The sequence below is a fragment of the Pantherophis guttatus genome, chromosome 1 (assembly GCF_059756535.1).
Source record: "Pantherophis guttatus breed Tessera chromosome 1, ASM5975653v1, whole genome shotgun sequence".
Lineage (NCBI taxonomy): Eukaryota > Metazoa > Chordata > Lepidosauria > Squamata > Colubridae > Pantherophis > Pantherophis guttatus.
The window spans coordinates 105283202-105307339 of record NC_142063.1 but is presented as its reverse complement, the minus strand read 5'-3'; the positions used below and the strand labels follow the sequence as shown (position 1 = coordinate 105307339).

At 38.0% G+C, this 24138-nt stretch overlaps 1 long non-coding RNA gene across 1 annotated transcript; it reads left to right on the top strand.

Moving 5' to 3' along the window:
* Nucleotides 1–5390: 5390 nt before the first annotated feature.
* LOC117666066 (uncharacterized) lies at nucleotides 5391–22316 on the top strand. Its single transcript, XR_004591587.3, has 4 exons — nucleotides 5391–5524; nucleotides 9122–9199; nucleotides 19185–19245; nucleotides 22045–22316. It is a non-coding gene; the product is annotated as an uncharacterized LOC117666066 (long non-coding RNA).
* The last annotated feature ends 1822 nt before the right edge of the window (nucleotides 22317–24138 follow it).

The window sequence follows — 24138 nt, the reverse complement described above, 5'->3', positions numbered from 1 at the left end:
TTGTAATAATAGCCTGTGGTTATTTTTTTTTTAAGTTTTTTATTTTTAAACAAAACTTAAAACATAAAACAATTATCATCTATTACAATTACAGAAAGTGTATTGATCGGTTACAAATCTTTTGTGCTTAATCCTCTATCCAACATTTTCTTATTTAACAGTTTATTACATTATTATTCTCATTTACCAATTATTTGACAGTAGCTTATCCTCCATGAGGGAAATAAACCTCTGTTTATATGTTTTATTATTTTATCCATTTCATGTTTCATATTTCATTTCCATGCTTTCTTGTCTAACCATTGATAAAATAAATCCCATATCAAATAATATTGTTTATCTTCTTGTTCCCTAATTTCAAATGTCAATTTACTCATTTTAGCACACTCCAAAATTTTCTTAATAACATCGTCATCCGTAGGTATCTTCTCTCCTTTCCAGTTTTTAGCAAATACAGTTCTAGCTGCTGTTAAAACATTCACCATTAAATATCTCAATTCTCTATTGTATGTTTCTGGTAAGATCCCTAATAAAAATATCTCTGATTTAAAGTCAAATGTGTTTCTTTATCATTTTTTCCAGCCATGTGTGGATTTTAGTCCAATATCTTTTGGCATCTGCACATGTCTACCACATATGGTAATATGAACCTGGAGTCTGATGACACTTCCAACATTTCTCCGATTTATTCTTGTACATTCTGGCTATTCTCGCCAGGGGTAAATGCCACCTGTAAAACATCTTATACAAGTTCTCCTTATATGCTGTTGACATTGTCATTTTATAATTCTGCAACCACAGTTTTTCCCATTTCTCTAAACCAATCCCATGACCAACATTTTTTCCCCATGCAATCATTGTTTCCTTAACTTGTTGTTCTGCCAATTTTACTTCTAATAAGTATCCGTACAGTTTTTTAATTACATAGTCATCAGAACCTGTTAAAATTTTATCTAAATTCATCAAATTACTATAAAAACCCTCCATTTTGGAATCTTTATCATATCTAGACTCTATTTGCAATGCTGCCTTGTAATAATTGCCTGTGGTTATTCTTTCTGTTTAGGTAAGGACATATCCCTGAAAAGATGATTCAATGATTCCTGGGTTGTCTAATAATTAAGAAAAATAGATTCAGAGGCATGGAGCATGAGGGGCAATTTGTCTGGACATATGAATGCAATAGGTACCATATTGCTCACCTATGGCATACCGTAGATGTTGTTTTTAAAAACTCTAGGTTAGAGTGACCCAGTGGTGAAATGTAAAATTTGTTACTACCAGTTCTGTGGGCGTGACTTGGTGGGAGGTAATATGATTGGGTGGGCGTGGCCAGTTTCTTTCTTTTTTTTAACTTTTAAAAGCATGTTTTCTACAACCTCTTTGGCTGAAGAGGTTGTTAAAAATGCTTTTAAAAGCCTCTGATGATCAGGCAACTCAGCTGGGATCGTCAGAGCCTTTTAAAAGCATTTTTTTTACAACCTCTTCAGCCGAAGAGGTTGTAAAAAAATGCTTTTAAAAGTAAAAAAAAAAGCCTCTGATGATTGCACAGCTCAGCTGGGTAAGGGGGGTGGGCAGAGATTTTTGCTACCAGTTCTCCAAACCATGCGCCACCATCTTATCGGATCGGGTGATCCTGTCCGAACTGGAAGCATTTCACCCCGGGAGTGACCCAGATATTTTTAATTCTGAGGAACTAGGTACCAAGCATAAATACATTGGAAGCTGATTCAAATGTTTATCTGATAACCTGACTAATTCCCAATTCAAAGATTACCTGGAAGTTAGAAGACTAACAATGGTAACTAGTATTGCAAAAAAAGAAGAAGCTGAGAATAGTGTTATTATTTGATTCATATTAGATTATGGAAGATGTAATTTCTAGGCTTTTCTCTATAACAAGAAAAGGCTAGAAACATTACTATCAAGGAAACATGAGATTATTATGTGTTTACTTAGGGTTGCGGCTATATAAATTGTTTGAATACTTAACATCTAATAATATATAATGAACGGTTTAGTCATTCCCAATGATTCAGGCTTCCTAGAATCATCTCCTTTGTGTGGCTTATCGGTCAGTTGAAATATATTTACTGTGAACTTAATACTTTTAGATTAATATTCTAATACTAAAAGAGGCTAAATAATATTGCTATACCTTATTTCCAGAATCTAAGGCTGTGGTTGGATTGGATACTAACATTCTCTGTACTTCCTACAATATTCTGATAACATTTCGTATCAACTTTATTACTTTAGAACCCAGAAATGCTTTGTGTTTTATTTAATCAGAGAGTACCTATTTAGCATTGGTTGAGAACGTGCTCAGGAAAGGTTCTTTTTCCAATAAGATTAACCTTTGGCAGTACTTGGGAAAGTACTGAGAACAAACTGCCTCATAACAGTAACAAACAAACAAACAAACAAACAAGGGGCTGAGAACAAACTGCCTCATAACAGTAACAGAGTTGGAATCTAGTCCAACCCCCTGCTCACACAGGAGACCTATACTAGGGATTCGAACTGCCGAACTGCCGACCTTTCTGATCGACAAGCTCAGTGTCTTAGCCACTGAGCCACTTAGCCAGGCTGGTTTGGAAGATTGTAGGAAATCAGTGGATGTAACAGTATGTAAGAAAGACCTTGAGAGACAGGCAAAGAAATGCTGCCTTGGGAATGGTCAGATAAGAGAGGACATAGACTGGTAGAGAAAGAGTCTCAGAAAGGACCCTCCTTAACTTCTCAGACTATAAAGGAGACAGTGAGAGGTTTGTATTTTCAGACTTGATTCTGTTAAGGTAGCCTTACAATAAAATAAAATCAGCTCTTCTGGTCGTGTATCCTGTCTGGTCTACTTGGGAAGACCGACAATGGAATTATCTGTAGTAGATCAACTAAAGCTATTAAGTTTATTCAGAACAAAATAATATCTCTAAGAATCTCATTATGACTGAGCCAATTTAATACGGCAATAATTGTATTGCTTTGTTATAATTGTATATGTATTGTAATTGTATATACATGCATGCATGCATGTGTGTGAAATGTTTTATGCATCCCATTCATCTTCTTACCGGTACAGATTGTTATCTGTTAAATATGAATTTAACGAGGTCTGCACTTCCATATGTTTTTTCTCAAATGGTAAAACATATCAATATTGAGAAACAGAAAAAAAGTCTCATAATTTATTGGCTTTCAAAATAAGCACATTACACAATTTACCATTGTACCAGCTATCCAAAATATAAATGGGAAAGTATATACAGATTTTTGGGTAGCTTCTTTAATAGATTGTGGGTACGCTGAAGCCATATTGTATCTTGATTATAATAAAATATTCTGTTTTATTTTGCATTGGTCATATCCCACCTCAATCATATCCAGTTCTGCTTCAACTTGTTATGTCAGCGCTGGAAGAAAGCCTAATTTGGAACGCTGACAGCCTTCAGGGAAAATGTAACAGGTTCACAGAGGAATATTGAGGAGGAATAGGTGACTGAAAACTAAGTTGCGTTAAAAAAGATTGAAGGGCATGTTGAGAAGAAAAGATTGAGAGGGAGTTTCAACTCATTGATAACACTCTTCAAATATCTGAAAAGTTGTCACATTAAGAAGGTCAAGATCCATTCTCTGTCCTTTGTTCCAGGGCACTGGACATAGAATGAGTTTAAATTGTGGGAAAGCAAATCCAATTCAATGTTAGAAGAAACTTGATTTAAGTATGGGCAATTCAACAGTGAAACCGAATATCAAGAGAAGTAATATCTAGCTACCTTTATGTGAGATTTTGGACTGAGTTAGGACTTTGTGGTCTAAATTGTGCTCCAACTCTAAGTGATACAATGAACAATAAGTTCATCTGAAAGTTCTTTGAAAATATACCTAAGTAAATGCTTCAAGAATAAGAAATAAAGGAAAAACTCAATGAGGGATTCTGATTGTGAAAAAATAGCAATCGAAGTGTCTCTTTATTTGTATCTGAAAGGCTGAAGGCTATAAGAACATTTATTTTATTTATTTATTTTATTATTCATATTTCTATGCTGCCCACTCTCCGAGGACTCTGGGCGGCTTACACCAAAGACAGTATACTAAATAGCATATTGCCCCCAACAGTCTGGGTCCTCATTTTACCCACCTCGGAAGGATGGAAGTCTGAGTCAACCTTGAGCCGGTGAGATTTGATCCGCTGATCTGCTGAACTAGCAGTCAGCTGAAGTAGCTGTAGTACTGCACCCTAACCACTGTGCCACCTCGGCTCATTGGTTCTGGGTTATAGAAACTTTCAATGAAAAAGATTTTTTTGGAAAAAAGTGCAATAAATGTGAAAGAACTAGTTTTAGAAGCTATCTGAATAGAATACAGTTTAATGTCAGCAGTGGTGAGTTTCAAATTTTTTTACTACTGGTTCTGTGGGTGTGGCTTGGTGGGTTTGGCAGGGGAAGGAAACTGTAAAATCTCCATTCCCTCCCCACTCCAGGGGAAGGTTACTGCAAAATCCCCATTTCCTCCCAATCAGCTGGGACTTGGGAGGCAGAGAATAGATGGGGGTGGGGCCAGTCAGAATTTTTACCACCGGTTCTCCGAACTACTCAAAATTTCCGCTACCGGTTCTCCAGAACTGGTCAGAACCTGCTGAAACCCACCTCTGAATGTCAGGCTTCAGAAAGCTAGGCAAGAGCAAGAAAGCAAGACTACATGGATTTCAGTAAGGTATTTTTGATACCAGTCTTAAGTAAATACAGATTTTTGGAAGCTGTAATCGGAAAACCCCAGATCATTTATAATGAATTAATTGTATTTATTTACACAATTTAAAACCATTTTACTGCAAAGGGACTCTGGATTGCTTATATTAAAAATAAACAGAATACAGAATAACAGAATTGAAAGAGATCTTGGAGGTCTTCTAGTCTTCTAGTCCAACCCCCTGATCAAGCAGGAGACATTATGCCATTCTGAACACTTGGGGGTCCAATCTCTTCTTCCAATTAAATAAACTAATAAGAAAAATCCCATGCATCTGAACAAACCCATTCCCTCAAAAGGGACGTACAAGTAATTCTCAATTTGCGATTACAATTAGGATCGAAATTTTGGTTGCTAAGCAATGTCATTAAGTGAGTCATCACATGCCTGGACCCAATTTTGCAACCAATTTATCATGACTGAAAGTGAATTACTGCAATTGTTAAGCGAATCTGTGAGAAGAAAATCCTCTCAGCATATTGCTGCAGTCATTGATTGGTTTCTGGTCTGAACATTTGAATAAACCAATCAGAGCGCAGCCTCAGGCTCTGAGCTTTCCCAGGCTTTTCAACGGACAATGAGTCAGCATATAAACAACTGCCAAGACAGGCACACACAGACGATGAGAAGCTGAAGCTGAAGCTGAAGCTGAACAGAGAGGGAGAAGAAAAAAGCTGAGTCACTGCCTTGCTTCTGAGGAAGCAGACAAAGGACTGAGAACTTCCCATGTTGTGGGATGACTCCAGGAAGAGCTGATGGACTTTGCTGAGAGGCGAGCTTTTGGTTGTTGGCGTTTTCTTGCAGGCTTTGTTTTTATGTGTTCTTTTATTAAACCAAATAGTTTCTTAAGACTCCTCTCTCAACTTGCATGCTTTGGTGCGTTTGTGTGTGTAATCGGATCACGGTCCATTAAGTACAGAACTTCCCTTCACAGAAACACATGGTCATTCAGCAAATCCAGCTTCCCCAAATGACTTTGCTTGTCAGAAGCCACCTGGGAAGATCACAAATCATGATCACATGGCCACAAAACACAATCATAAATATCAGCCAGTTGCCCAGTATCTGAATTGTGATCATGTGTCCACAGGAGCGGTGAGACAATTGGAATTTGGAGGATGTCATAAATCATTTTTTTCCCAAGGTCATCATAACTTCGAACCAATATTAAATGAATGGTTATAAGTTGTAACCTGTATAACCAATCGGGCTCCACAAATACTTGCTCAAATTCTGGGAGAACAGTTAAATTTTTAAAGACTTCTGGAATGTTATCAGGTTGGGATTAACGTTGAGTTTCTTTGAGTACTTTCCAAAGCCTCTTTCCAGATTTCTTTCCATATGGGCTATGTTGCTATTTATGAGAAAAATTGTAAATTAACATGCTTGGTATCTCTTCAACTTCCTTCTCAACCTTGATGTTAAAAGTACTACAGTATCTTCTTTGAACATTCAGTGCATCTTGACATTTAATGTACTGTATTAAAAAAGATGAACTCTGTGTTGGGTTTATTATAATGAGCATAAGGCACACCTCTTGTACCTGTAGGCAAATTAGAATGTACTAAAAAGTGCATTCTAGTGATTGAAGGCAAATTAAAATGTATTAGATTTGTATAGATTTGAACATACTAGAATAAAGAACTTGTTTTTAGCAACAAAGTACTAAGTGTACTTAGTTTATAAATTACTGTGAATCTGAAATAATTTAAAGAAAAAAAATGACATGAAAAAATAAAGAGGTCACCAAGTCCAAATTTCTGGTTTTGAACAGTGATAGCTGAGGATGATATCTGATTATGTTAACCTTATTAACCTTATCTTATTATGTTAATTGCATTGGTTATTTAAAAAAAACCCTCTATGATTCAGCATTATATGAGATCAGATGCAGACAAAGCACCATTTGTAAAGTTTTTGGTAAACAGTGATTGTTGGATGTTGCAAGCAACTAAACCAAGCTCCACCTTACAGAATGAATCTTATATATTATTTAGAGCAAAACATGTAGCATATTTTGGAATAGAACTATATGCAATAAATTCTAGTAACAATCAATATTAATGTACATTGCTATAGATGTCACTGAGAGGTCTGAGATGCGATGTAAATAAGAATTCATACACATGCTTCCATTGATTTCAATGGGATTTACTCTCAGATAAGTACATGTAAGCTTCCAACCACAATGTCTGAGATCGATTATGTGGTAGTCTAGACATTAGTGTGGCTGTGTATTTAAAAGTCACAAATTTACAGGATAAACTAATAATTGGAATAGTAGCAGTACCAGTAATACATTAATAGAAATTAAAAAGATATGAATCAGTACTTTGTCAAAGCTTGCAGATTCAGAAATTATAAGTGATTATGTTTGCATTTATCTATCAAAGGGATATTTAACTCAGCCTGCACCTGAAGTGCAGTAAGGAAAAAAAAATTAGTAAGAATCAATTTTATGAATATATTGTTTAGTCTTCATGAAGTTTTCCATGAACTTAAAAATGGTGGCTGACATACATTACAAACTGAAAAAGTTACAATTATTCTAATGTTCTTTGCAATCATTGCGTTTTCCTCAAATTTGGTTAGAAGAATACTGATGGACGAGTAGCTCTGGTTTAACAACTGCAATTGGGACTAGTGATTCAGTTGATAAGTGGTTGCTAGGTGGAAAAAATCACATGACTTTGCTTACAATTTTACTTCAGCTTTTCCTTGCTTTACAGGTCACCTTAAGACTTGTGGACTTCAATTCCTAGAAATCCCCAGCTAGCCATGAATTGAACTCCACAACTCTTAAGGTGGCTGTAAATCCCTGCTTTACAGCCTCAGAAGGATATAACTCCAAAGCCAGGTGAGCTCAAACAGCAGAGGAGATTTCTGTAATTCAACTTGGAAAGCTGGGTAAAAAAAGAGAGCAAATCTTACTGCCTTTTTTCTCCACTCCTCTGTCCTTTGGAATGCTCATCCCAGCGCTAGGATAATGATCAAGAAGAGAATTTATATTTATATTTACATTCACTGGAGAGGAAGGGAATACAAGAGAATAAGCAGGCACACAATGGGAAATACACATCAAAAGGAATATGTTAGCACCAGCTGTTTGCCTACTGTACTTGTGAGCCACAGGGAACAAAAAGGCAAACAAAAGCCTCTACTAGGAAATTGATTAAGGTCTTGTCAATTTCAGGCAGTAGGTGCCAACTGGAAAGAGGTTTCTGATCAGCTAATTAAGGTCACAGAGCTGAGTTTAGCACTTTTTGAGATGCCCCGACTGGTACAGAAAAACAGCTCAGGAAAAAAGATTTTTGTTTATCTGAGGAAGAGAAAAGGGGGGAAAAATGGATCAGGCACAAGACAAGGCTGCACACATGTCAGAGAGAGTTGAATATCATAAATTCAGGCACTGGTTGCAAAGTTACTTTTTCATCTCCATGGTAACTGCAAACAAATGGTTTTCAAGGCAGTTGGTAAATGAGACTGCCAGTAAATAATCCAGACTGTCATGAAAGGCAATGCCATAAGGCTATATAAGAGGACTAAGATATATGAAAACTTTTTCGGAGTCCTCCAGAGGCTCTATCCTTCCTGTCTAGATTTGGCTATGAAAGATAAATGTTAAAAAAAAAACACTCTATGATAATCATGGTATTCTGAGTAATGGGATTGAGTGAAAAAACAATTTGGTAACTGAGGTTCTGTTTTCAAGCCCTGCTTTTTTACATGTGTGAGAGAATAGGACAATAATTGTACAATGCATGCATATAAGCATACATTTGCACATGTCATCAGAAGTCAAGAATGATTTAAGACTTATTTAATATTCTGTCTGTACATGCACACAAGCAAACATTTGCACATTGTAGTCACCAGAAGTCAATAATGATTCAAAGACTATTACTTTAACATTCTGCCTGTATTTTGTACAACTCCAGGCAACATACCTAAAGTGTTTTTCCTCACAACAATTATATGAGGTGGGTTGAACTGAGGGAGTAACTGCTCCAAACTCACCCCACCAGCTTATGCGCCAAACATGATTAAAGCTCATATTCAATGGTTTCTAGTCCAGCCCCTTGACCACAATTACAAGTTGGCTCCAATATTATTGTGTGTATGATTCAAGTCCTCTAAACACAGAAACTGGGTGGATGATTTTGGCTAGTGGAATTTGAAAAATATGTATCAACCAACCCATGCTATAATCAACCCATGTGGTAAGCCATAACTTCATGAAAGTGTGTGTGTATGTGTATTCTGTCTCCATATCTGTTGATTGATTGGTGCCATCAAATTGTTGTTGAGTTTTAGCAACCATATAACAGATTTTCCTTGATGATGATTTGTCCTTAACCATGTCTTTTAGGTCTTTCAATGGTGTATCCATCACTGTGAATATCTGCTGTGCAGCTGGTTGTCATCTCTTTCTCAAACATTAGAGAAGGTAGGTCAGAACGTGTCTGAAGTAGTTCTTATTTCTTTATATTTTTTTCTGAGTTATTTTATATTGCTTAAGAGATGAAAGGGAGAGGAGAGCTGGTTGAGGAATAAATTGAATTGTTTGTTTTTCTGTCTTCTTAGGTCACAACTTGAAAAAAGTAAGAGGATATTATGTCTCTGGAATTCCACTGTAGAATATTTGTTAGATAATCTCTCTAGATGTTGAAACATGTCTTATTACATTACTGTTAAAAGAAGTGGTTTGTATAATCCTAATAACCTTGGATGAAAAGATAATAATTTGTTTTAGTGAGTAATCTGTTCTTCTTATAGTCTCAGGTATTCCTAAGACTTCTGATGTTACAGTTCAAAGACAGCAATTCGATAAATAATTTTCTTTGTTCACTCTTTCTGATGATCCTGCATGCAGTCATATACTGTATTACAAATTATAGCCTTGACAATTCATCACCATCAGCATTAATTTTGATATCCTTTTGTTAATAATAATGGCTACTGAATTTCTCAATGTTTTTCTTTTTTGCATTAGAAGATCTGATGCTCTTCTGATGTGAATTGACCCAGTCCAGTCCAATTGACTGATTCCTTGAATAACAATATTCACTTTTGACATTTCTTTTCTGACAACATCAAATTTGCCTTGGTTTATGGTTCTAGAATTCAGTGTATCAATAGTATTAATATCTTTCTAATACTGAACTTTCCTATGGCCAGCAGGTGGACAGCCTTTTAATTTTAATTCAGCCATTTCATAATTGTTATTGTTGTTCATATTTACTCTCTGACATTTCCCAGTAGCGCTCTGGATATCTTCTGATCTAGGAATGAGGGATGGGGCTGATGGGATCACCATTGGGATGCACATGTACTTTTACCACTACAAGAGAACAATCCATGTTGAGGATTGTTATATGTCCTATGCTTAAAAAAAATCTTCAATTTTATTATTGTAAACCACCTACAGTAGCCCTATGGCAAGTTAGGTGAAAAATAAATTTAACAAACAATATCTTTCAATGAGTAAATAACACCAATGAGAAGAAACATTACAATAAAACAGTGGTTTTACTATTGTTATTGTATTGGTATTATATCCAAGCATCATGAACTGAACAAGTTATAAATTTGGACACTGTAATTCTTTTCCATTTTGAACTTGTTCTGGATTGGAGAATAGTCTTTGAGTTTGGAAGGAGACCAATTTCTTCACAGACTCAAGTCTGACTTTGAAAAGATTTATTTATTAAAATCTCTCCTTGATCTTCAATTGATGAAAAACATCATAGTGTACAGTAGATCATATGAAATAGAAGGAATAGAAGCAAAAAATTAAGAAAACACAGGTTTGGCATGATCTCCCTTTTTCCTGTTGGTTGCAAGGAAATTGACATTATGTATTTGCTGCTACTCCCAAAATTATTTAAATTTGGTTGAAAGGATTCAATTGGAACAGTTGAAGTGACTTTAACTCAGAATACTATAGTCCTGTTCAAAGATCAGCATCATTTGAGATGAGAGACTGATACAGTGCTCTGGTCAAGGGTAAGATACATATACTCATTCTTGTTAAATCATAGGTGCAAGAATGGACAGGACACGCAGTAGAATCAACACTTTTATTAGCTCCGTAAATCGCAATGGGAAATCCTAGCCACGACAGCTCCTTTTATAGCTAGGAACTGTCCGCAGCTTCAGCCACTGACGTTACTCTGAATTTCCTGCTCTCATCCCTGATTGGTCCGTTCAAATCTGCCATTCAATACTCAACAATTCTCATAGGTCTTTATGGCTCCATTTATAGTCTTATTTAGAACAGATGCAGAACCATTTCCTAACAGCCCAAATTAAGGCTATTATTTGCAGAATTGTGATGTGTTTTTTTCTTCAGAGCACTGAGGTCTGAAAGATCTATTATGTAGAGGGAAATGGGAAGGCTATGTTGATAAGAAACTAATGGTATATTAGACAGAATGATTAAGGGCTGGGAAAAGTTGAATTGTTGACCAGAGTAGCTTTCAAACAAGAGGATTAGGGTATTTGCAGCTGATGTTAAGACTTTCTGTTGCATATTGGTGCATATGTCACAGGATAAGTCATAACCATTATGAAAAGAGAAACTCATTCTATAATCAGGATTTAGCAATACCATAAGGATGGATAATATATGGTTTTCCAGATCTCGGAGAATTCCAACTTGCCTGACAGAATAGACAGAATAGTTAGGAGTCAGAAGTATGGGAGTTGTTATCCTACACCTGGAGGATCATTAACTGGAGGGTGTAGGAAGTTACCATCAACAGTTTCCTTTACAGTTTGTGAATTTGGAATCTCAGAATAAATGCTTTATTTTCTTCAGGAACAGAAGGCAGGTTTGAAAGCAGGCGTACTTACTTTGCCTAGCTGAAATGCAATTAAACTACTGTCATCTAAGTACAAGATGCAATCAAACTACTGTCATCTAACAAATTTACGTGCTTTTCTTTTTATTGACCATGACCTGACAATCTCTTTTTTTCTTGTATGTCCCCATGACATTGCCTTCATTTGCTATCCAGTCTGAATCTGTGACAGCTTTCAATGAATCTTAGCTATATCAGTATTAAAGTAGTGTTTCTCTCTTATTCCTGTGCATATGTTATAATGGATGTAATCTGACAAATTCAATGATCATTCTTTCAGCAGTTTGCTCAGCTGATCCCCAAAGATGGGCTTGACCCATGTCCTATTTTAGGACCCCTTAAGTCTGGTATGGTAAAACCTCCTCCACTCTGGTCAGGGGTGAAATCTACTTACCATCCCAACCGGTTTGGAAGTGCATGCATGTGTCACATGTGCTCACGGACCCTCTGCCCATGTGCAAACCCTTCTGCGCGTGCGCAGAGCATAAAAAACAGGTTACTTCCTGGTTAAAACCAGGAAGTAATGACTACCGGGTAAGTGGGTGGAGCCTCGCGCCGCCATTACTACCAGTTCTCCGAACCACCAGCCACCACTGCTACCAGTTTAGCTGAACTGGTCCAAACCGGGAGCATTTCACCTCTGATTCTGATCCCTGGCATGGTTCTCCAAGACATTTTAATTTGGACAGCAGAGAGTTTGTTTCCTTCAGACTTCTATTTCTGCCAGGCTTCTGAGCTGATGTAGCTTTTTTTTTTTTTTTAATTTGATTTATATGCCGCCCTTCTCCGGAGATTCAGGGCGGTTTACAGTGCGTTAAGCAATAGCTTTCATACTTTTGTATATTTTATACCAAGTCAGCTTATTGCCCCCATAAACTGGGTCCTCAATTTACCTACCTTAGAAGGGATGGAAGGCTGAGTCAACCTTGAGCCTGGCAAGATTCGAACTTACTTTAATTGCAGACAGCTGGTGTTAAATTACAGTGCCTTGTCTGCAGAGCTATTCAAAACCAGGTTGCTTTGGCAACCTGGTTTTGAAAGCAAGATGAGATCAACAGCTGAGGACGGAAGGGTGGAGGAGCTGCAAAATATAGGAGAAGGGACACTCACATTTACAGTCCCATCACCCTGTCAGCAATTTGGCAGCTATTCTAGAGTTTTTGAACTCTTCTGTACTATAGGTGGGAGGCTCCCTTCTGTTGCAATATGCAACACTTCCGTTGCTCCCTCCTCCACTCCACAGCATACACTGGTAAGGTGTTAAGAGACAGATAATAAGTGCTGAGAGAGGTTTTATGGTGCAGTGGGAGGGGGCTCTCACTGCATCATGCAACCAGATTGTTCAGTGTTGCACTTGGAGTCTTTCTCCAATTACACAATTTAGTCCAGGGGTGCTATTCAGCAGGTTCTGACAGGTTCTGGAGAACTGGTAGCGGAAATTTTGAGTAGTTCGGAGAATGAGCAAATACAGTTGTGCTCATAAGTTTACATACCCTGGCAGAATTTATGATTTCTTGGTCATTTTTCAGAGAATATGAATGATAACATGAAAACTTTTCTTTCACTCATTGTTAGTGTTTGTCTGAAGCCACTTATTATCAATTAACTGTGTTTACTCTTTTTCAATCATAATGACAACAGAAACTGCCCAAATGATCCTGATCACAAGTTTACATACCCCAGTTCTTAATACGGTGCATTGCCCCCTTTAACATCAATAACAGCTTGAAGTTTTTGTGGTATGTGCTCTTTATCTTCTCAGATGGTAAAGCTGCCCATTCTTCCTGGCAAAAAGCCTCCAGGTACTGTAAATTCTTGGACTGTCTTGCATGAACTGCACGTTTGAGATCTCCCCAGAGTGGCTCAATGATATTGAGGTCAGGAGACTGAGATGGCCACTGCAGAACCTTCACTTTATTCTGATGTAGCCAATGACAGGTTGACTTGGCCTTGTGTTTAGGATTATTGCCATATTGGAATGTCCAAGTACGTCCCATGCGCAGCTTCCGGGCTGATGAATGCAAATTATCCTCCAATATCTTTTGATAACATATTGCATTCATCGTGCCATCAATTCTGACCAAATTTCCTGTGCCTTTGTAGCTCACACATCCCCAAAACATCAGCAATCCACCTCTGTGTTTCACAGTAGGAATGGTGTACTTTTCGTTATAGGCCTTGTTGACTCCTCTCCAAACGTAGCGTTTATGGTTGTGGCCAAAAAGCTCAATTTTGGTTTCATCACTCCAAATGACTTTGTGCCAGAAGGTTTGAGGCTTGTCTCTGCGCTGTTTGGCGTATTGCAAGCGGGATACTTTGTGGCATTTGCATAGTAATGGCTTTCTTCTGGCGACTCGACCATGCAGCCCAACTTTCTTGCAGTACCTCCTTATTGTGCATCTTGCAACAGCCACACCACATGTTTTCAGAGAGTCCTGTATTTCACCTGAAGTTATTTGTGGGATTTTCTTTGCATCCCAAACAATTTTCCTGGCAGTTGTGGCTGAAAGTTTAGTTGGTCTACCTGACCGTGGTTTGGTTTCAACAGAACCCCTCATTTTCCACTTCTTGATTAGTGTTTGAACACTGCTGATTGGCATTCTCAATTCCTTGGATATCTTTTTATATCCCTTTCCTGTTTTATACAGTTCAACTACCTTTTCCCGCAGATCCTTTGACAATTCTTTTGCTTTCTCCATGACTCAGAATCCAGAAACGTCAGTGCAGCACTGGATGAAGGATGCAAGGGTCTGTCAGGAGGCCAGAAACTCATTGATCTTTTATATATACACACACTAATTACATGCAAACAGATCACAGGTGAGGATGGTTACCTTTAATAGCCATTCATACCTCTTTGTGTCAACCTGTGAGCATGTTATCAGGCCACAATCACCAGGGTGTGTAAACCTTTGATCAGGGTCATTTGGGTAGTTTCCATTGTCATTATGATTAAAAAAGAGTAAACACAGTTGATTGATAATAAATGGCTTCAGGCAAACACTAACCATGAGTGAAAGAAAGGTTTCCGTGTTATCATTCATATTCTCTGAAAAATGGCCAGGAAATCATAAATTCTGGGTATGTAAACTTATGAGCACAACTGTACCACCTCTGGCTGGCCCCGGAATGGGGTGGGAATGGAGATTTTACAATATCCTTCCCCTAGGAGTGAGGAGGGAATGGAGATTTTGCAGTATCCTTCCCCTGCCACGCCCATCAAGCCACGCTCACAGAACTGGTAGTAAGAAAATTTGAATTCCACCACTGATTTAGTCCCTTTCACTTTATCCTGGCTGACATAGTGAATTCGGTGATGCCATAAAAGTCTCCCTTCATCTGTATTGTAGAGCTCTCTCCTCTCCACATGCCCCCATCAGCCAAGATATAGACCAGGTTTTAACATTTTGAATTTCTGCTTCAGACTTGAGAAGTGGAACTGTAGTTAAAGATCAAGAGACCACAAATGTAGCTTTCTTTTTATCAAAACCTGAGTTGATCTAGCAAAGTATTATGCAAATTAGCAACTTTGAAGCAAGAACATGTCTCAGAGTCTGTTCTAGTTCAGTTTTTCCAAACTGAGAAGTCTTTTTATGAAAAAAAAATCCATGCCTAACAACCTAATATCAAATATTAGCAATAGATTTTGCTATGTTTTAGCTTATAGAGTATCAGAAAGTCTTGCTGATTTCCTAGTTACAGGTTAATCCACCTATTTTTTAATAGGTCAGGTAGTGGGAAGTAGACAGTAGACTACAAATTCAGAACTCTTCCATCAAGTGTATCGAATAGGATTTACTGAACTGATATTTCCCCCACCCCCTCCTTAAGACCGTTATATATTGCAGATGAGTTCTGCCATGTTGGAAAATGGAACTTTCTCATTTCAAGTAAAACAAAACCTGAGTACGTTATACATGTTTAAGACAGATGGCTGTGTCATTTATAAATATCACATAATGCATAGCAAAGTAGTGAGAGCATCCAAGGACTGAATGAAGATCAGAGCACACAAGATTTGGGGTCAGTGAGGCCCTAGTAGTAACCAGGTTTGAGCAGTGGTGGGATTCAATTTTTTTTTACTACCGGTTCTCTGGGCGTGGCTTAGTGGGCATGGCATGACTTGGTGGGCATGGCTTGGTGGGCATGGGGAAGGATACTGTAAAATCTTCATTCCCTTCCCACTCCAGGGGAAGGTTACTGCAAAATCCCCATTTCCTCCTTATCAGCTGGGACTTGGGAGGCAGAGAATAGATGGGGGCTGGGCCAGTCGAAGTTGGCATTTACCAGTTCTCCGAACTACTCAAAATTTCCGCTACCGGTTCTCCAGAACTGATCAGAACCTGCTGAATACTACCTCTGGGCTTGAGTAATGTCTTTGGATCTCACAACACTTACCTATCAGGATCAAAGTGATCTGAATCAATGACCTCGGTCAGGATCCCATTGTTGTACCACAAATAACTGAATTAAGCAGACATTAAATAGGTAAATAAGACATTATTATCTGCTAATGCAGATAATGCAGAGCATTATTAACTGCTAATGCAGTTATATTTTGAGGTTAGGGAGAGAGATGGACAATAATTTCTCATATCTGCCTCATAATAATCAAGAGGAATGAAAAAATAAACGTAATCCGATATTTAGCCCATTGTTAAAGAGCAAGCAAACAAGCTGTACAGGTTTTTATTCCTGTTAGCAAAGATCTGGTACTTAAATTTTGTCCTCTGTTCATAGATTTATGTAAGAAAGCTCTCATTAATCAGGGCAAAGTGTCAACAGTGCATTAAGAGTTTAAAGAATAAACTGTAGCATATGCGGGAATTATGATAGGACTCTGTACAGTATAACTGTAAGCATGAAGTTGTAAGTATGACATATTTTCATGGTAAATTTAAGAAAGAATTAAATCTGAACTGTATTCAGATGGTGCTCAATGATTTAACCTCCACTGGAAAAAAATGGCAACATATAAAACTCATGCTGTATATAGCTAACATGATTTAGAGTCTACATGATTAACATCAACCTTGCTTTAATGTATTAGTATAAGCTGTCCGTCCCCCCCCCAGTGATTTGGCAAACAGAAATCTATAAAGAAAGAGAGACTGCAGGATTTGAATAGCCAACTGCTGATGAGTGAAGGTTAACATAACAACCAGTAGAGATTGGAAAGGTTATGAAAAAGTTACACTACTTTCACTAGAAGTTTCACTAAGGAACAGCACATTGAAAACCAAATAACTTACACAATTCCATAAGTTCTTGACTTAGAATTGTAATACAGTCCAAGGGATAAAGCTTTGGGATTGACTGTGGAAAGTCAGAGTTCACAGTATAGACTGAATAGCTTTGAGTAGATTGATATGTTTTGAGTACCTTCTCTTTCTCACAGTGAATGAATGACTTAGGCATTTGCAGCAGAAATGCATACATTCCAAGGAATGCTTTATGCTACCTGGCTGATAAGAAAATCTGGGATTTGGGATAGTTTAATTTCCCATAAGGAAATGTTTCCTTAGAAGGAAAGATTATTGGGTTGGCACCGATGGAGGAATCATATAACACAAGAGAGAGATAAGAAAGAAGCAAAAAATTGGAATAAAAGTATGAAAATAGCTAGCAAATAAACTGGTTTTTCGCAAAGCTTTAAAAAACTTGACTATATACCCAGGCCAGGGACTCAGAATATGTGAAGGGCTCTATTACTTGGCTTTACTATCACTTAATTAATCCTCACTGCTGCTATTTTGTGGATGTTTTTATTGTTCTGATGTCTTTTACATAGTTTTAGAATTGTAAGCCATCCAGAGTCATTTGATTGAGTTTGGGGGAGAGGGGGCTATAGAAACTGAGTAAATAAATAAAATAAGTACATAAATACAATATATTTAGAGAGCTCTAGCTTTGAAGATTTATGGTTTAATCAAGAAAAATATGGACTGGTAAACTCAATTTGGGTTGGACCAGGTTTACATTGCTGAAGACTTGTTAGTTTCAGGCAAATCCAGATAAGAGTCCTGAAGACCCCACAACAGAAGATGCATTAAGGGACAAAGTCTCTGTTGCATAAATAATCTCCAGGGATTAAAGAGAATTGAAGAGCAAAGGTTTACCAATCAAAGAAAAGCCAGCAGACAGTCTGAGTCACAGAGGAAAAATTGCCATCAGCATCTCTAAACTCTTCCTAAACTCTGAATTAGGAAGTAGGTAGAATATACTATAGAAACAGAAAAAGTCATCCTCACAGTGCATATTTATTTATTTATTTATTTTATTTATTAAATTTATATACCGCCCTACTCCCGAAGGATTCAGGGCGCTGAACAGCCAAAAGATAAAATACACATAGTACAAACGTTAAAAACCATTTAAAATACATTAAATACTTTGGCCCAAAACAAATTTAAAACACCCCAATTTATAAGACAAACCTAAAAAGCAGTTTAAAGGGAAGTTAGGCCAGGCCAGCCTGCTGGAATAAGAATGTTTTGAGGGCACGGCGGAAAGTGCGCAGATCCGGGATCCTCCGTATCTCCGGGGGAGCTCGTTCCAGATGGCAGGTGCCCCCACAGAGAAGGCTTTCCCCCTGGGGGCTGCCAGTTGACACTGTTTGACTGACGGCACCCTGAGAAGCCCCTCTCTATGGGAGCGTACTGATTGGTGAGAGGCTACTGGTGGCAGAAGGCAGTCTCGTAGATACTCCGGTCCTAAGCCATGGAGCGCTCTAAAGGTGGTAACCAAAACCTGGAGCACACCCGGAAGACCACTGGGAACCAGTGCAGCTTGCGCAGGAGGGGAGTCACATGGGAGCACCACGTCACTCCCATAACCACTTGCGCGGCCGCATTCTGGACCAGCTGGAGCCTCCGGGTGCTCCTCGAGGGGAGCCCCATGTAGAGAGCATTGCAACATTCAAGTAGAAAGTACTTAGGTAGAGGGAAAATTTCACTTACTTTGCAATTTGGAAATTCAAGTGGTTATGCTCATCTAAAAATGGGAAGAGGAAGATGGGTTGTCATTCCAGCTATAAATAACTTGCTAACTCTGCTACGGAATGTAACTTGGGAAACAAATTAAGCGTGGAACTAAAACTGTTTGCTTGCTTGCTTGCTTGTGTATCTGACCCTGAATAAAAAAAAAAAAGGGGGGGAATCCTGAAATATTATTTTGTTCTGATTTACTATCAAATTCTATGACTCTACTGAAAGCTTCAATTAGAGTAAACATTTACTATTTTTGTAAAAGAGGATGAATGAGCCTAAGAAATTAAAAACCCACATGAAGTCAACATTAGATAATAAATGTTTAGATTTAGCCAGAAGGTGTGTTATAAAGCCTGCTTTTGATACTTGAATTTATTTATTTAACAATACTTATAGAAGAGAATAGTTGTAACTCAGGATTAACCTCTGAGATTCTTGGTGCTCTTTGAGCTGGGTTGATTTCTCGCAAATGTTTCATTACCAAACTATATAATATTGTCAGTGAACTTTTGGTAATTGAGTCTCCGAAGCTATTTGTTTTTGGAGACTGCTTGTATTTCTTTTTCTTATTGCTCTGCAGGTGCAAAATAATGGCCTTATTTAATGTGACTCCCTCTTTGCTGGAGAGGAAGAAGACACAGGTATGTATACTAAGTTTTTGTGGGGAATGTTCCAGTCACCCAAAGTTGCTTAGATCTGCTGAGAGTTAGAATCCTACTGGATGAGTCCATGTGAGTTAACCGAGGCATTGTCTTGTCCTGTTATTTGGAAGTCTGTAGCTCCTGAAAGAATGGACAACATATTTCAGATTGCTAACCTGGCCATTTGTCCTATAGATTGGTGTCTCACCAGGTCAATTAAGGTTGCCCAGAAGATGATATATGGTGAATGCATCCTTGAGTAAAGGAAGGATTGCATCTTCCCTGAAGGAGACATTGGTGTGGCCCCTCTTTTTGAAATCATTGCTGGACCCAACAGTTTTATCTAATCTCCAACTTTCCTGGCTGCTGACTTATTTTCAGTGAATCCAAGATCTATTTGTTACCAACAGAAAAGAAATTAGAAACACATTTTTCTCTTATCAGATGCATTGCCATTTACTTGAAGAATATACATATTCATTTTTTTCCTGATGGAATTGGTACAATAATAATCTGTAGTGCAAAACTTTAGAAACAAATTAATTGCGACAACTGAGTCAGAAGTCCGCAAGTCAATTCATACAAGATTGCTAGGCAAAAGAATAATTAGATTCAATCCATTACATATCAAAAGTAATAACAGTTGCAAATGGAATAGGCAAAGGCTGTGAAGTCCAGATTTTTAAGTACAAGGCAAAAGCTGTGAAACTAAGGATTATAAAGAGGGGTTTTTTTTACACCACTGGTACTTTTTATTGTCCTTTTTCTATCCAAGGGCTTAGGACACACAGAATCAAATAAAGATTCACAACCTTCACTTTCTGACCTAAAATCTCTACTCACATATACACATACCCATTCATATAGCCCAAGGCTTAGTGTCTCGACAAGATTTGAGTTCTACAAGAATCAGAGCAGGACATCTACTAAGCGGCATATCTAATCCCCTGTGATAACAAAAGATTACAGTTCCCATTTACTTTTATAAATTTATAGTTTTGTTTACTTGAACACATGACACAAGGGGCATATATATATATAGGAACCACCCAATCAATACTTATGATGGTTACATAGTCACATTGATTGTGGAGATTGTCAAAGTTATTTTCTAACAACTGGACTAACCAGCCATGTAAGCTCTTAAATTGTTCCAGGCAAAGGAGCCTATCTAAGACTTATGGCTGGTACTCATTAGCGCTTTCCCATTAGCAACTCTCAGAGTATTACTCCCACGGAGCCCGCTTTATAATCTCGTCTGCCAGTGTACTTTATCTTACTGCTTCTCCACAAGACGGCCATTATCCCTTGGAGGATTCAGAGATTGAGATGTTGGGGCACATGACATAAAGATGAAAGGGGTAAACTTTACTTCAATCCTTTGCTAGTGCCTGGATCCATGAGTAAGGGATCTCCTTTTTTCTTTGTAAAAGTTTTTTATTTTTATTTCTCATAAACATATTTAAATGTACAATCTCTTATCGATTATTAATCATACATATTATCTTTTGACTTTCATATTAGTTCATTCTTCATCCTATAAAATTAGGATATATTAGGGTATGTTCCGGGGTGGGTTCTACTTACCTTTACTACTAGTTCGCAGTGGGACCGCACACGCGCGCTCGCTTTGCTTGCATGCGCAGAAGCCTTTTATGATGTCGGGGTCGGTGGGCAGAGCCTCCCTCCAGTTTTACTACTGGTTCTATAGAACCGGTGCGAACCGAGGGCAACCCACCACTGGTATGTTTGAAGTTGCTCTTCTACCATTCCCTCTCCCTTATTTTACAACAACCTTTCATCTCCTTCTTCCCTTCCCTTCCTTCTTCTATCCCTTTCTACTTTCTTCTTTCCTCCTCTCCTTCCCCTCCTCTCCTTCCTCTCCTCTCCTTCCCATTCCCTTCCCCCACTCCTCTCCTCCTCCTCCCTTTCTAACCCTCTCTCCTACTCTTATTTCCCATCCTAGTAAGGGAGCTCCTAAAGGCCATCTTCTTGTTCTCCATCATGCACCTGTCTCAGGCCTGAGATGGTCACAACAAATGAGAACAATACTGGATTAAAATGGAAAGAGTTCTAATTCTATTTCAATTGTATATGGTCATTTCTTTCTTTCTTTTTTTTAAATTAAAACCCATAAGCTCTATAATGATGGAAAAGTAAATTAAATATTATTCTAAAATAATAAAACTATGTTCTAATTTTTTATTTTTATTTATTTGTATCCCATTGTTTTGGTTTTTTTTTACAAATAACTCAAGGCAGTGAACATATCCAGTATAGCTTTTTCCTCCTATTTTTCCCACAACAAGCCTGTGAGGTGGGCTGACCTGAGACAGAGTCATCCAAGGTCATCCAGCTGGCTTTCATGGTTAAGGCAGGTTTAGAACTCACAATCTCCCTTTTTCTAGCCTGGTGCCTTAACCACTAGACCAAACTGGCTCTCCTAATATTTTTAATTATATTTAATTAATACTAATATTAATTACAATATCCATATTAAAAGAATTCCTAATTTATATACAGTATTGACCCATCAAATATGCTCAGCTGTTAACAAAACTTTACCGGGTTGACTTGGAACTAGTACAAAACAGAAAAATCTTATCATAGGCACTGCTATTTCCAAAAGATGATACAGAACAGAGGGGTGGGGGTGGGGGAAATCAAAATGCATGTCTGGAAATAAGATCCTCCATCTGTCTTGTTTTAAAAGCATCAGCAAACAAGTGTCATGAGGGTGTTAGTCAGGTTTGACCTAATTATATGTGGTAAGTCATTCAATTACTTTAACACCTGCAGATTCATCTGGTAACAAAGACATTCCCTACCCTGAAGAGCTGGTTGCCTTAATTGAAGACTGAAATGAAATAAACAGGAGTGGAAAAGTAGAAGGCATTGTGCCTAGTTCATATTCCAAATGGCGTAGGTCGGTATGCAGCTTTGCAAATGAGGATTAAGAGCTTTCATAAGCACACGAAAATCTATTTCAGTTGCAATGATCAGGTGAGAAGACCCACGAGGTCATTCATAACAGACTGTTGCAAAGTACTATGAAAGAATAAGAAAATGGATTGATGTTTGTTTTCCTTTGCTGAATAGAGGTACTAGTTCTCGACTTACAACCATTTGTTCCATGACCATTCGTAACTTTTCCAGCTGGCTCTGACAAGCAAAGTCAATGGGGGAACCCAGCTTCACTTAATGTCTGCGTAATTCCCTTAACAACTGCAGTGATTCACTTAATAACTGTGGCAAAGAAGGTTGTAAAATGAGGCACAACTCACTTAACAACTGTCTTGCATAGCAGCATAATTTTGGGCCTCAATTGTAGTTGTAAGTTGAGGACTAGCTGTAATTAAAACTACAGGAGAAATTGTAGTGATTGTTTTAATAACCCTTCTGCTTCCTTCAGCATTTGGCTAGTAGCAGCTTTTGATGGAAAATTTCCCACTGCTTTTTAAGACGCTATAAACACTTGTCATCTTGAATGATTAGAAGCAGAATATGGTGATGAGCATCAACATACAACATCAAGAAATGTGAGGGTTATTCTGAAAATGTACATGTTGTTGCAGATTCTATTGACTTTTGTCTTTGAGTGACCCTGCCTCTTGCAGTCCCCCTGAATAATTTTTTCCCAGGTCAGGGATAAGCAACCCACAGTCTCTGGGTTAGATCTGATCCCCAACAGCTCCATGGTTTGGATTTCCCAAATCATGAGATTGTACTGTTAAAATTCAGCAACAAAATGGTAGCTGTGTGATTTCAGGTCAATGTGAGGTACCAATACTACTCTATAAAGCCTTAGTAAGACCACACCTAGAATACTGCATCCAGTTTTGGTCACCACACTATTAAAAAGATGTTGAGATTCTGGAAAGAGCGCAGAGAAGAGCAACAAAGATGATTAGGGGACTGGAGGCTAAAACATATGATATAAAACATAGTTACAGAAACGGGTGATGGCTGGTCTAATGAAGAGAAGGTCCAGAGAGAGTAATGCTCCAATATTTGATGGGCTGTCACAGGGAGGAGGCGGTCAATCTATTTTTCCAAAGCACCTGAAAGACCACACATGGAGTAATGGATGGAAACTGATCAAGGAGGGATTCAACCTAGAAATAAGGAGAAATTTTCTGACAGTGAGAACAATCAACCAATGGAACAGCTTGCCTTCAGAAGTTGTGGGAGCTTCATCATTGGAAGCTTTCAAGACGAGACTGGACTGCCATCTATCAGAAATGGTATAGCATCTCCTGATTGAGCAGCAGGTTGGACTAGATGACCTACAAGGTCCCATCCAACTCTGTTATTCTATTCTAAATTTGGGAAGGCTAAAGACTTCCTGTTTTCACATACTCTTAAATTACTAAAGTGCTAAAAGTAAAGTAAAACCCAGATAATTCCCCCCCCCTCAGGATTTGGGATTGTTTAAAAATGGGAATGATAGCAATTTCCATCCTAGAGACAACTTTCTGCATGTCTCAGTCAAAGTAGAGGCAATGGTGTGAGATGATTTAGAGTGGGAGCCTCTTAATAGGGCAGATGTTCATATGTCCATATCACTACCAACACTGGTGAAGGGGTCTTACATCAGATTTTGGCTAAGATTAAATGTAGTATTGCCTCTAGAGAAAATACTTATGCTACTATTCTTTTTGTTTTCCTTTCTGAAGAAAGCAGCAGAAAGCATCTTCTGGTGGACCAGTTGCTCCATTCAGTTTCCCAAACAACCGCTTGGCAGTGGATCGAATACCCTGTTAAAGTGGGAGTTTTGGCTTGAGCAAGCTCTCCCACTTCCCTGGGCCTTTTACCCACCCCACCAAGCAACTGTTTTGTTGACCTGATTTGAATGTGATTTGGTTGAATGCTCTTTGAAATTTCTAGGCTTGC